Here is a 13,732-nt window from a genome sequence, read left to right as displayed (position 1 = left end):
AAGTGGAATGTGCGGAGGAGAAGAAGTCCAGTCTGCCCCCACCCCCATGGGCTGGCACGTGACATCATTCAGGGCTCAGGTAGACATTCTGCCTTGGAATTTTAAATGCCAGATTCTACTCACCCACCTGTCATTGTGCATGTATTTTTAATTTGTACTTAGAACTTTGTTCTTTCAAAAGTACACATGAAAAACAATGGCTTCAAGACAAGATAGCCATAAAATAGTATCTGTGGCCTCTATCTGTGGTTTATTGTCCAGACAGTGGAAGTTAAAGAATAAAGAACAAAAGAAAGGCTGAGGACAAGTCAATGGCAGACCCCTTATCTTAGCTAGCCTGTGCAAGACTGGTGTTTGATCAGTCTTCCTTGGAATCACAAGGAAGAGATGAAGGGCTAAAGGAAGAGAAGTAGAGAGGAAGGGAATAAAAAGAAATGGTAGAGGGAGAGCAGAAAGGGAAAAGGAAAAGGGGGAAGGAGGAGGAAAAGGAATGCTAAAGCTGCTGCTTTGGGTCAAGGAATGAGGCCCATTTCTGTGGGTCCATGCAATCAAGGGCATTAAGGCTCTATGAAGGGCATCTATGTTTATAAAGCTCCAGCTCTGGTGGGCACCAGGATTGTTCACTACATAGTGGTAAGGAAGGCAGTGGCAGTCAGCAGCTTTACTCTTCAGTGAACACTTATGCTTTTACTTATAATGAATTCTACTGGACAGGTCTATGACTAGGCACAATACTATTGCAACCAGCAATGCAGACTCTGGCTTTGTTTAGAGTAGCCTGTGTGATAAGAGCTGTTGTGGAGCCAAAGGAGCCACGGCCATTGATAAGCTGGTGAAAGGGCTTTGATTCATTCAGAGCTGTAGATCCAGAGGCTGACAATGCTCCCATCCTCCCATATCCCTGAAGCTACTATGTGGCTTCCTGATTGTGTGGCTTCCTAAGGTTTCACTGTTGAAAGTTTCCAGAGTCTGGCCTAGGAAAAGCACAGACGAAGTGGACCCGTGGGTCCAAGATTGTCCAGATGGAAATGCAGGAAGCCATACAAGAGTCTGATGGTGGGGGAAAGTCATGGCATTGAGCATCAGGACCAATATTCTGGCTTTGGGATCTACAGCCTAGTTGTGAGGTTTCAGGTGACTTAGTTTGTTTTCTCAAACTGTATCTGTTTCCCAAGTATCTATGTGCTCTTACTTAGGAAGCTAGATGGTCCCTCTGGTCCTAGGAGGAGCCTCGGTGGGGAACAGGAACCAGGCCACTACTCTCAGTAAAGCTCTGCAGTAACAGAGAACACAGCGATAACAGAAGCTGGGAGAATAAGAAAACATGTAGAAACTGTCCTGGGGTTTTTCCAGTACATTCATCAGCTAAAAAAATAAAAATAAAAAATAGATTTAATCTTTCCTAATTAGAGTAAATATTTGAATCAGAGTGGACAGAAGGGTCCCACGCATAGAAAGGAGTTTACGCAGTTCCCAACTCATGCAAACATTCCATGAGCTATTGAATATACTTACTGAAGAACAGGTCTATGAAGTGAGAGCCTATTACAACTTTTTTTTTCCATAAGGAAAACTTGTAGTGAGTCCTAGAGTGGCCCGCACTTGGGTTCTACTTTGAAGCCCCAGCTTAGTCCTTGCCTGTCTGAGTGACATGAAATTAGATGCTAAAAAATTGAATTATTATTTATTGGTTCACATGTTTCCTTCTCACCTATGTTTCAACCCAGAGGATACTTGTTTATATTTCTGTTCCCCGGTTATGATACACATTCCAATCAGGCGTTCAGGAAATGTTTTACAAATAAAATATCTAAGGGGAGGGGGTAAACCAAAGTTTCATGAGCTTAGTGAATTAAAGAGGTTGGGGTAGCTTATAACATGGAGGTGACAACTCTGCAGTCTGAAACACATTAAAAGTAAGAGTCTTAAAAATCACCCCATTTCCAGCAAGACAGGCTCTGAGATAGTAGAGCCTGCTTCTTCCCTTTAGGTCCCCAGTGAGGCTCTGTGATATCAGAGATAACTACGTCAGAGCAGTCTGGAAGAAAGGGAAAATAACAACTTGGCATGCAGAAACCGCCTGGTTTTTTTCCAACTCGTTCATCAGTAAAAATCTCTCCCCATTCCTAGGCTGGAGTAAAGTGATGAAACCAAGTCTTAAGTCACCCAGGTCTCTCTCTGTTCCTGGAGAGAAGCCAGAGGAGGGAGCAGCAGCCAGAGCTCAAGACACTGCTGTCCTCTTGTGGCCTGCCAGATGCTGTGCTCTCAAATCCACTCAAGAAACCAGAAGCCGCCGGCCTCCCTGGAGCCCAGAAAGCTGCCTTAGAAATGGGGCTTCAAAAAAAAAAAAGAAAAAGAAAAAGAAATGGGGCTTCTTTTCCCAAAGGGCTGAGAGTGAAGAATATCTATGCATGGAACACTGCCCAGCAGGTATTTCTTGCCCAGACTGGGCACGGGTGGATGGAAAGAACCGTTCCTGAGAAGGAAGGCGGCTGCATCTTTGAGTGGAATTTCCCCACCTCTTAGTGCTAGTAGAACTAGCACTAAGTTCAGTCCTTTTGCACAGCACAGTGTATACTGGTGTATTCACTAGGGAGTAATGGGCATTGTTGGTCAGTGAACAAGCTAGAGAAAATAGTGTGTCTCACCTTAACATCTCATGGAATAGAAACAAGTAGCTGAACCAGTCTAGATCCAAACTTCCTTCTTCTAAACTCAGAACTACAGAGCAGCTAATAGTCTACCCTGTCTGACTGTGAGTCCCTTATACTGAGTTTAATAAAGATGTACTTATTTTGTCATGCATTCACTTAACAAACAGCATCAAGTACCAATCATATGCAGGTTGCCTCAGGGACTCATCATATAGGACCACCCTGCACTCTTAGAGTTAGGGCTTGTGTTGTTAGATATCAGAGTTGGGACCCATCTTTCAATATGAAATTCATTCATGTGTCACAGCCCGAGGTAATTTATATAACATTTCCAATGTGCCCGTGTCTGACAGTCATCTATCACTTGAGGTAAAGTATGGAATTTTCCATTTGTGTCATCTTAGTGATGCTAATTTCTAGTTTCAAAAACTCCAGTTGGGGAGTTTCTTGTAATGAGTGCTGCGCACAGAGCAAGCTAAATGTTCTGCATTTTCTAATCCAGGGAGCAAGCTTACTTGCCTAACTCTGGGTCTAACAGCAAAGTCTTTTGTGCCACAGAGAACTCCTTGCTTCAAGGTCCTGTCTGCCTGGCAAGCAGCTCATGAAGGATAGATCCAACAAACACGCTGATGCTCTCCATGCCATAAGAACCCCATTTGAAGACTCCACAAGAATATGTAAAAAGTAGAATCAGTAGGAGAAATACATGAGATTTTCAAAGAACTGTAAGAATATCCAGAAAGATCATAGATACAATCATATGTTTGTATAGACCAGAGGCCTGGACCCCACCCCTAGGGTAGCACAGGGAACTGCAGGTGTTCCCTACCCACCAGTCGCTGCCCATCAGGGAGACACTCCCATGAACCTAAAGTTAGGGGACAATCTATTTGAAAGGCACCATTCAAAGGCAGCGCTGTGTGATGTCCTGAAGGAAGTCACTGGGTACAGAAAAGGTGACTCACGGGCAGATCTGAGAGGCCTATGGGTTATTTTGTCTACACCGAGGGAAGGTTACAATAAGCTGATGTCATTGTGACGGGCATAGTCTGTTTCCTTCTGAAAGAATTCATTTCCAGCAGCAGGGGGTATGTGTTAGATCTTTGTTTACCTTGCAGTGCAATTCCCAGCATTGCCCAGGGAGTTTTGATTTGCCAGCTTTTGTGAAGTAATCCTGAAGGGTAAGAATTCTGTTTCCCTTCCTGATACAAGAAGCCTTTCTTTACTAATTCATGAGAGGAAAAACTATTATCTCCTTATGAATTCTTTTCTGTATACTTCCAAATGAACCCAAAAGAGGAGGGACTGTGGTGCTTTCAATAACAGAAGTCAGTGCTGGTCTCATTTTTAAGATAGTCCACAAAAGGCAAGCATAGCAATAAGATGCCAGGCAACTTGTTCTGAAGAAGTGCTCTGATTTACCCAAGCTGTGTGGTAACTATACAGCAACCAATGAGATATAAATAATTAAGTAAGTAAATAAATAAATAAAGAGTGACACAGACGTGACTTGTGGTGCATGTGTGGAGCTCTTATTGAAAAGCAATAAGCATATAACAGATAGGTATATGACTAGAAATAAAAATAGTGCCATGATTTTTGATCATTTTGATTCTGGATAAATAGGAGCTGATTCTAACCATAATAGATAACTCATCAAATATAGTTCATGTCATTGAGATGTTCTTGAATATAGAATGTAGCTCAGATATATTCGATGTAGATTAGATTAAATATAGTTAATGTAATGTTGTAATAACAGTGACTTAGAAGTAAAAACAGTCAGGCACGGCCACACACTCTTGTGATACCAGCATTTAGGCAGCTGGGCAGGGAGAGTCAGGAAGTTCAAGTGCAGTCAGACTACATAGCAAGAGCTGTGTCAAAAGCCAGCAAATACATAAAAATGAAAGAGATGGGTTTTAAAGTGCAGGAGCTTATGACGGAGAGAATCCTTTCTCCGTCTGTCTTGGTGGTGAGATTTGTCCGTTCTACCACAGCGGCACTGTATTCATTATTAGAATCCTGAATTTCTCAGAATCAACTCTGCATTTCAGCTTTCTTATTGAGAAACAATTAATTGGCCTGGAAGCAACTGTGAATCACCTATTATCCATTATCCTGTTGCTTAGCAAAACCCCAATTTCCTTTCTCATCCTCTCTTGCAGTGCACAGTGAGCATTTGGGTGTTTGTGGGCAAGCGGATCTAAACAGAAAAGCTCTTGTGAAGTGGACAGACGTATCTAAGTTATCCCATGTACTATCAATATCATCCCTTCCATGAGGAGACACAGATAGGATGGCTTGAATGCCAAGCCCACCTTGTGACCATAACAGAAGAACACATACCTTACAGATAGGAGAGTAGGGACCAGAGTGACACATATTTGACCCATGGTGTATATATGGAGATCAGAGGACAACTTGGAGGACTTGGTTTTCTCCTCTACCATGTGGATTTAGGGATTGAACACAAGCTACCAAACTTAGCTGGGGGCAAGTACCCTTACCAACTGAGCCATAGCAGCTCATATGTTCTACCCACACAGGAAGGAAAAGAAGGAAAGGAGGGAAGGGGGAGGATGAGGAAGACAGAGAGGGAGAAAGGAATGGAGATGCAAGGAGGCTTATAGACTCAAACTATACATGTACACAAGCTCACAGAGGGAGGGGGAGAGAGGGGGAAAGAAGACAGACAGAGAGAGACAGAGACAGAGAGACAGAGAGACAGAGAGATGGGGGAGGAGAATACCATACATCCAGAGCTTTTGACATACACATACTTGAGAGTTTTTACTGTACTCATCAATATCTGGAGGACATTTTATGGCAAGAAGGATTTTGTTACATCTTTTATAGAGCATTAACGATTTCTTTAAAATGTTCCTTCAGTGCTGTATATACTGGGCAAGAAATCCTTAATGTTCCTGAATTTGTTTCGGCCTCAATTTAAGATTACCCCGTTAAATAAAATGCCTTAAAAGCCGCATGCCAGTGTGTTTTGACTTAAAATTAAAAGACCTCTGCAATTCTTTTGATTCTGTTAATATTCTAAAAATAAATATTTGACTCATAAAGGTTAGGGGATCCGTTCCTGTTTACAGCCGTGCACATGTCTTGTGCGGGTGCCAGTTCTGTCAGCCACACAGCTGTCCCTCCAGCGGGCTATGGCCAGCCAGCTGTGTGCCCTAGGTTGTTTGAAGACTGTTAAAAAGGGGAGGGGGATGTTGGACTTTCATGTGGACAGGTGTCCCAGCATAAAGCAAAGTTGCCTTCTAAAGAATGTAATAAGAGGGATCCCGTGCTGAACTCCATAAAACACTTTAAATTGAATGCAGGTAATGAAACAAAGGGGTTGCTTACAACTTGAACAATAGGCTTTTTTTTTTTTCAATTTGCCTTTTGCCTTTTATGAGCAGGTACCTGATGTGGTTAGGCTCCGCCCAGGGCATCCTCCACTGGCAGTCAGGTTTCTCCACTCCCATGAGGTTAGGCTCTCTCACTCACGCAGGGCTCCTACGGAGCTGTCTTTGGCTCTCATTCCCTCTGTGTTGCTGGGTTTTCTTCAGCTGCAGGACTGAGGGACAGGGCAAGCTCTCCTGCCTCACACAGGTCTCCATCCTGATGCTGGCGGAGTCTGTACTCTGGCTAGATTGGTCTGTGTGTTACAAACATGCTGATGCCGTTCATTGAGGAGGGTACATGGGCATTGCTTCCCACAAATCATGAACCACCTGTCCAGCAGCATTTGAAAAGAAACTGAATGTAAATATATAAAAATTTAGCTAACATGACTTTAACATTTTGTTTCAAACAGTGGCAAATTGATAGGCAAATTGCCAAAAGTATACAAAAGGTGTTCTTCTGAATATTCCTCACCTAGACTCCAGATTTGCTAACATTTTATCACAGAGTGAAACTACTCTTTGTATGTGTGTGGTGGTGTGTGGTGTGTGCTTGTGTGTGTGCGTGATACATGTTGCATTTATACAGTATGTGTGTGTGTATAAAGAATATATGCTATATTGTATGTTTGGTATATATGATATATGTGATGTTTGGTGCATATGGTATGGGTGTGTTGTATGTATAATGTGTATGTATATGTGTGGGATATGTGGGGAGTGTGTATATGTATGGTGTCTATAACAAGTATATGGTATGTGAGCAGTGTATGCATGTTATGTATGCAGTATGTGTGATGTGTTTATGGTGTGTGTGTGTGTGTGTGTGTGTGGTATGCCTATGTGTGGTGTGTATATGTGGGGTGTATTGGTGTATATGGTGTGTGTGCTATGTAGAGTTTATGGTATATGTATTGATATGTTCTTATATGTGAGTCATAGGCTTTTTATTACTGTGATGAAACACCACGATCAAAGTATGTTGGGGAGGAAAGTGCTCATTTAGCTTACAGTTCTTCATCATCTACCTACATAGCTAGCACATAACCATAAACCCAAGATTTCCAGGATGATCTTAGTACCACCAAATTTCTCAGTTCATTTCCATGCAGTTCAATTTAGCACCAAAGGTCACCTGTAATTCCTTGTCTCGAGAACAATCTCCTCCAAGAGGCTTAGTCTCAAGCCAACTGTAGTTTCTCAGCCTCTCTCTCTCTCTCTCTCTCTCTCTCTATATATATATATATATATATATATATATGTGTGTGTGTGTGTGTGTGTGTGTGTGTGTGTGTGTGTGAGTGAGTGTGACTGTGTATGGAAGCTCGTGCTTATATACATATACATATACATCATATACATATATACATACACATACACATACACATACACATACACATACACATATATACATATACATATACATATACATACATACATACATACATACATACATACATACATATTTATGTACACACAGGTTTATTGGCAAGCTGCTCTCAGGCAGGCAGATTTACTAGCCCCTAGGAAGGTGGCCAGTGAAGCTTCCATGGGGACAAAGACAGAAGACAGATGGGAGAGAGGGAGACAAAGTGTGTGCACAGAGAGAGAGAAGGAAAGAGGGAGAAGAAGAAGAAGAAGAAGAAGGAGGAGGAGGAGGAGGAGGAGGAGGAGGAGGAGGAGGAGGAGAAATGAGGAGGAGGAGGAAGGGGAGGAGGAGAAGGAGAAGGAAGAAGCGCCTCCTTCCATTTTAAACACTTACTAAGCCTTTCTATTCCTTTCATAAACTTGATGTGGAAAACAAGATATTTATAAAAAATTGTAATTATTAGTTTATAAGTATTGTACAGGAATCATATGTTCAGTATTCCTCCTCAAATTGCATAGACAAATGCAAATGAAAAAATTCTAGTTAAAATTATATAACAAAACATTGCTCTATCACAAACCCACATGAAGTTACAAGATCCCTATTTTAAAACACTGGCCCTTAAAGAGAGTGATAGTCTCACACTTAGAGAATAGGCAAATGTTTCTCTAAACTGCTAAGCAAGTAAACACTAATATAATCAATGGATTTAGATTTTATAAAGAGAAATAAGTTGGCAAGTGGTACCACGATGCAAAGTTTATCTTCTTTCCTCGTGTCTTATTTATAGAGGGACAAATCACAATACAAGAAAATGTACTCTAATGTGATACAATTTTAATAAAAGCTGGCCTGACAAACTGGGAATGTTTCTCAACAAACTCCTGAGTTTCCTGAGCAATATATGTTTAGGTTAATGGGCAAAGGCATTATGCTAGCCTTCTCTGGCAATGATGTCAACAAAAGTTTAATACAGCAGTCTTCCATTTTAAGGTCACTCCTAGGGGAACACATTCTCAGGTCTTCTTTAAGAAGGCAACTACAGAATGTGAGTGCCATTACATGGTAATAATAGTGAAAGATCACATAGTCAGGATGTAAAGATTAGAACAAAGATTTTTTTTTTTTGCTCCTTCAAGGAGAGACTTCAAATTGCTTGATTCTGATTAATTCCATTCTGTAAACAAAACGAGTTATTAATGCTTTCACAAATGTCAGTGGCCTGTGTGAAATCTCTTATCCAACTGATGAAGATTTTAGAGTTTCGATTAGGAGTGAAAATGGCCTGGACCTTTATTTCCCACATAACAATATGCAGAGAGTATAAGAAACACACTGTGGTAGTTAACTACAAGAAAAAGTAAATACTACAGTAATCTACGTGACCCAAACAGGCAGAAGCACAAGACTAGTTTCCCCATCGAGAAGAAAACAGTCAGACTTAATAGAATAAAAGTGTATTTATTTAGAAGTATTCAGAATGTCAACAAAGCAGCTTCATTTGTTTGCACCTGCAGAATAGGTTTTAGTTAACAGAACAAAAATTATTTCTGTATAAGCTACAGCAGAAACAACTGAAGATGAAAAACCTCACCTAGTTGCCTGGAAGTCAGCCTTCCACTAGCAGCCTTTGGATGAAGACATAGAACTCTCAGCTCTGCCTGTGCCATGCTTGCTTGGATGTTGCCATGCTCCCACCTTGATGATAATGGACAGAATCTCTGAACCTGTAAGCCAGCCCCAATTAAATGCTTTATATATATATATATATATAAGACTTGCCTTGGTCATGATGTCTGTTCATAGCAGTAAAACCCTAACTAAGACAAAAGTTGGTCTTCCCTATGTATAACAAACCTGCGCTTTACACCAACAAATGCTTGCTTTCAGTTTCCACTCTGGTTTATAGTCCCCATGCTATGTCAGGCAAGATTAGTGACCACTGAAACTTCTGGAGCTGGAGAGATGGCTCAGTGGTTAGGAGCACAGCTTGTTCTTCCAGAGAACCTGGGGTTTGATTCCAAACACCCTCTTGGAGGCTTACAAGCTCTCCAGTCCCAGGAGCTCCAATCTGCTCTTCTGACCTCTGTGGGTAACGTGTGCATCCAATGTGCATAGACATACATGTAACCAAATAACCATTCACATTAAATAGACAGAAGATAGATAGGTGAAGTGATAGATGATAGATAGATAGATAGATAGATAGATAGATAGATAGATAGATAGATAGATAGATCGATAATATTTTTAGGATTTAAAAAAAAGATTTTCTTATTGTTGTTTGTAAGTACACTGTAGCTGTCTTTAGACATACCAGAAGAGGGCGTCAAATGTCATTACAGATGGTTGTGAGTCACCATGTGGTTGCTGGGATTTGAACTCGGGACCTTCGGAAGTGCAGTCAGTGCTCTTAACCACTGAGTCATCTCTCCAGTCCCTAGATGATAATTTTTAAATTTATTTTATTAGCTATTTTCTTCACCTACATTTCAAATGCTAAACCCAAAGTCCCCTATACCCTCCCTTGCCCTGCTCCCCAACCCACCCACTCCCGCTTCCTGGCCCTGGCATTCCCCTGCACTGGGACATACGATCTTTGCAAGACCAAGGGCCTCTCCTCCCATTGATGGCCAACTGGGCCATCCTCTGCTACATATGCAACTAGAGACACAGCTCTGTGGGGGTATTGGCTAGTTCATATTGTTGTTCCTCCTATAGGGTTGCAGACCCCTTTAGCTCCTTGGGTTCTTTCTCTCTCTAGCTCCATCACTAGGGGCCCTGTGTTCCATCCAATAGATGACTATGAGCATCCACTTCTGTAGATGATAATTTTTAAAAGAAAGAAAATATCACCAAGAGAGGCTATCTAAAGACATAGTTGGTGGTTTATAAACTATAAAAAAAAAGACCAGAACCTTACATTTCTTTTTTTTTTCCTTTAAAACAAGTAAGTTGTACTCTGAAGGGTTAAATGCGTTATAGACAGAAAGAAACTGAGCCAACATATCCATTGTCTTCCTCTTCCTTCTTTCTTTTTCTTGCTCTTTCAGCCTTAATATATAGTATACATCATTTCCCCCTTCTTTCCCTCTCCCAGACCCTCACTTCTGACAGCTTCCTCTTTCATCACATCAGACTTGCCTTTGGCTCTGAAGGCTGCAGCATTCTGTTTGTATTTTTCCTTCTGCTCTGCATCCTTCCTCTCCTGGGGCTTCTCATCATCCACAGCAGGGTCAGTCTGCATCTCTCCCAGCTTCTTTGCAACTCCACCAGTGGATAAGCAGGGATGGGAACTGCGCTCAGGACAGAAGGCCAGGAGAGGCCTTTAGGGAGCACGGGGATTCTTTGATGCCTTTGATACCTTTTTGGCTTCCTCTTTTAGACTGATCTAGGTTTCCACTTCTTGTTCATAGTGAATCCCATCCACTGTTGCCATGTCTTCTAATTCCCCTTTTTCTTTACAGGCAAGGTTTTCCATCTCTCTGAGAACATTGCAGAAAACTGAGAAGTTTTTTTTTTTTCCAAGCAGGTTTGCACAAAGAAATATATCATTTTTGCTCTTCGGTTCTTAGGGTCTCTTTTGCTCACCTCCAGCTGTGTTTTTCTTCAGAGTTGCCCCTCCCCCCAGTACCCATCTGACTCTCTCTTATCCTGCCTCTGTGTCTATGGAGCTCAATGTACTGCATGCAATGGCTATGCCAAGAACAACAAATTTGTACTTGATTCAAATGCCCCCTGGGTTGGTCTTGCTCTATACTTCCTTGTCATTTGGGCACCAAGGACAGAAACATCTCATAAATAAGACTATTCTCAAGTGTGCCATGTCCTGTGTCCATGGAACCCAATGTTAAATAGTCCTGAAACTAGCAATATTAACTTTGTCATTTGATTAAGATACAAGCTGCAAAGTTTCACCCCTGATCACTTCATACCCTATTTTTATTTATTGTTAAGTAATTAGTGAATATTTGCAAAAGAACCTCTGCCAGAGAGCAGATAGGTCTCTTCCACTGAATAAATGTATGGGCACCTATGGTGTTCAAAAGGTTACAAAGCAGAATGGTCCATATGGCCAGGCGAATGCCTTTGAACTAGCTTTTTATATTTTGAGAACTCTATAATTTCTAAACCAAATTTAATATTCCAGATTGATCTTGTATTTCTCCATCCATTCTTGGAGTCAGTCATGCCTCCAAGGAACACCTTGGTTCCTGTAAGTTTTAGGTGTAGCATCTAAGACTCAAACTACAGGAACGGGAGCTGTTCACTGTCATTAGGGCACCATGGTTTCTAGACCTGTCCAGGCCATAGTCAGAAACTAGATGTGTTCATGAATGCTATTAAGTGTAAAATGCCCCCCCCCCCACAGCATGGGATTCAAACCTTGCTCCCCAGCTAGTGGGATTTTTAGAGAGGCTATGGAACCTTTGGGACAAGGGACCTAGCTGGTTAAAAAAAAAAAAAAAAAAGGCCATGACAGATGGGCCTTAAAAGACATGCCAACAACTAAACTCAGTCTTGAACTCTCTGCTTCCTGGTTCACTAAGATTTGAAGAAGTCATTTGGCCATGTTCACCACCAGGAGCAGAATCTCCCCTAGGACTTCTTTGCCATAGTGAACTGACATCCCCTGTGACTCTGAGTCCTCCCTCCCTCCCTTCCTTCCTTTCTTCCTTCCTTCCTTATGTTGTCAGAAAATACTTACACCTTCTTTTACTTCCTTCTATACTATATTCACCATTTTATGTCCAGAACCAGTCTCAATTGAAATGACTAAAGCTAGGCTCACATACCAATGATTTCTTCCTAGCCCAATGATGATTCACGAAGAACAAACAAACGGGATGAGGGTGAGGAAGATAAGAAGGGTAAAGGTGGGATGAGAGGGCAAGGAGGGCAAGTGCTACTTGCATACAGTGACTGAACACAGTGGGTTCATGCCTTGAGTCTCACAGTAAATGGTGATGTTTCTGCTATGGATCTTCAGTTGATTTCCAGTAACTCATTGTACTACATTTTGCAAAGCTGATAGCCTGTCATGATTTTGAAATAAAGATCTCATCACCACAGGTAACCTGAAAATTCATCCAACTTAAGCTGGCACTTCAAGCAAAGGACCACTGGGAGCCACCATAGGTGCTTACAGCCCCTGCTACATGGAAGAGATGTGTAGGTTGGTTACAAAGTCTTAAGTGTTTACTAGATGTCCCTCAGGAAAGGCCTATGGATCCAGGTTGTTCTCTCTCTCTCTCTCTCTCTCTCTCTCTCTCTCTCTCTCTCTCTCTATCTATCTCTCTCTCATACACACACACTCACACACACACTCCTCTCCTTCCCTGGGAGTAGGTACCTTGTGTGTTGTTCCAGCATAATCTCAAGTACCTGGTACATTGCCTAGAACATGGTAGTTCTTCAATAAATTCTTACTAAAATCCAACCAGGGGAAGGATTTGGGGGATGCTATGATTTGGATCTGTAATGTTCTCCAAGAATGCATGTTTTGAAGATTTGGTTCCTAAGCACAGTACTACTGGGGTCAGAGACCGTTGGGGAAATAACCTGATTAGAGGTCTCTTCCTTTCCTCTCTTGCATGCCCAGTCAAGACTTTGGTAGGTTTTCTCTGTCCTAAACACTTCCCACGATGCCACCATAGTCCCAAAGGAACAAGGGTGATAACCAGAGCCTTTAAATCTGGGAATCAAAATAAAGCTGTTCGCACCTCAAGTGGATCTCTCTTGGGGCCTTGTTATAATAGAAAGCTCCCAGCCACAGGTTCACTAATGATGCTGGCTTTAGACCTGCAAAATGTCAGCATTCTATCATGACAGAGACACCCAGGTCTTACATCTCTGTTAGTGCCCAGTCAGCTTCCCTTCCCACTCTCCAGCTCACTGCTGGGGTTGGCTTGGTCCATTGATCAGACTCCTAATTCCAGGCTCAATTGCTGGTCTCTGTTTGAGTCCAAGGTTCTATTTACATAGTTTGTAGTCTACAAGCATTAACACAAGTAGCAAAACTTTTCAAATTCCCTAAACAAGGATTAAATATACGTTCATGGGTATAGAGGCTACCAGAGTCTCAAGATCCAAACAACTGGATAAAGCTCAGCAGACTCACGCCTAAAAAGATTTGTGCTAGAGCCATGAAAGGCCCCAGCTCACATCCTAAAAGTCATCATCTCTGATTGCTTGCTTGGGGCACAGCTAGAATGTTCTTAATGCAACAGAATGTACAGCCCCTATTCAGACTTCACTGTGAAAAGAAAAGAGATCATTAGGAGTGGGGGTAAGGGGCATAGATG

This window comes from Mus musculus, chromosome 13 (genome assembly GCF_000001635.26).
Source record: "Mus musculus strain C57BL/6J chromosome 13, GRCm38.p6 C57BL/6J".
In the NCBI taxonomy this organism is placed as follows: domain Eukaryota; kingdom Metazoa; phylum Chordata; class Mammalia; order Rodentia; family Muridae; genus Mus; species Mus musculus.
This window is presented reverse-complemented; position numbering follows the sequence as displayed.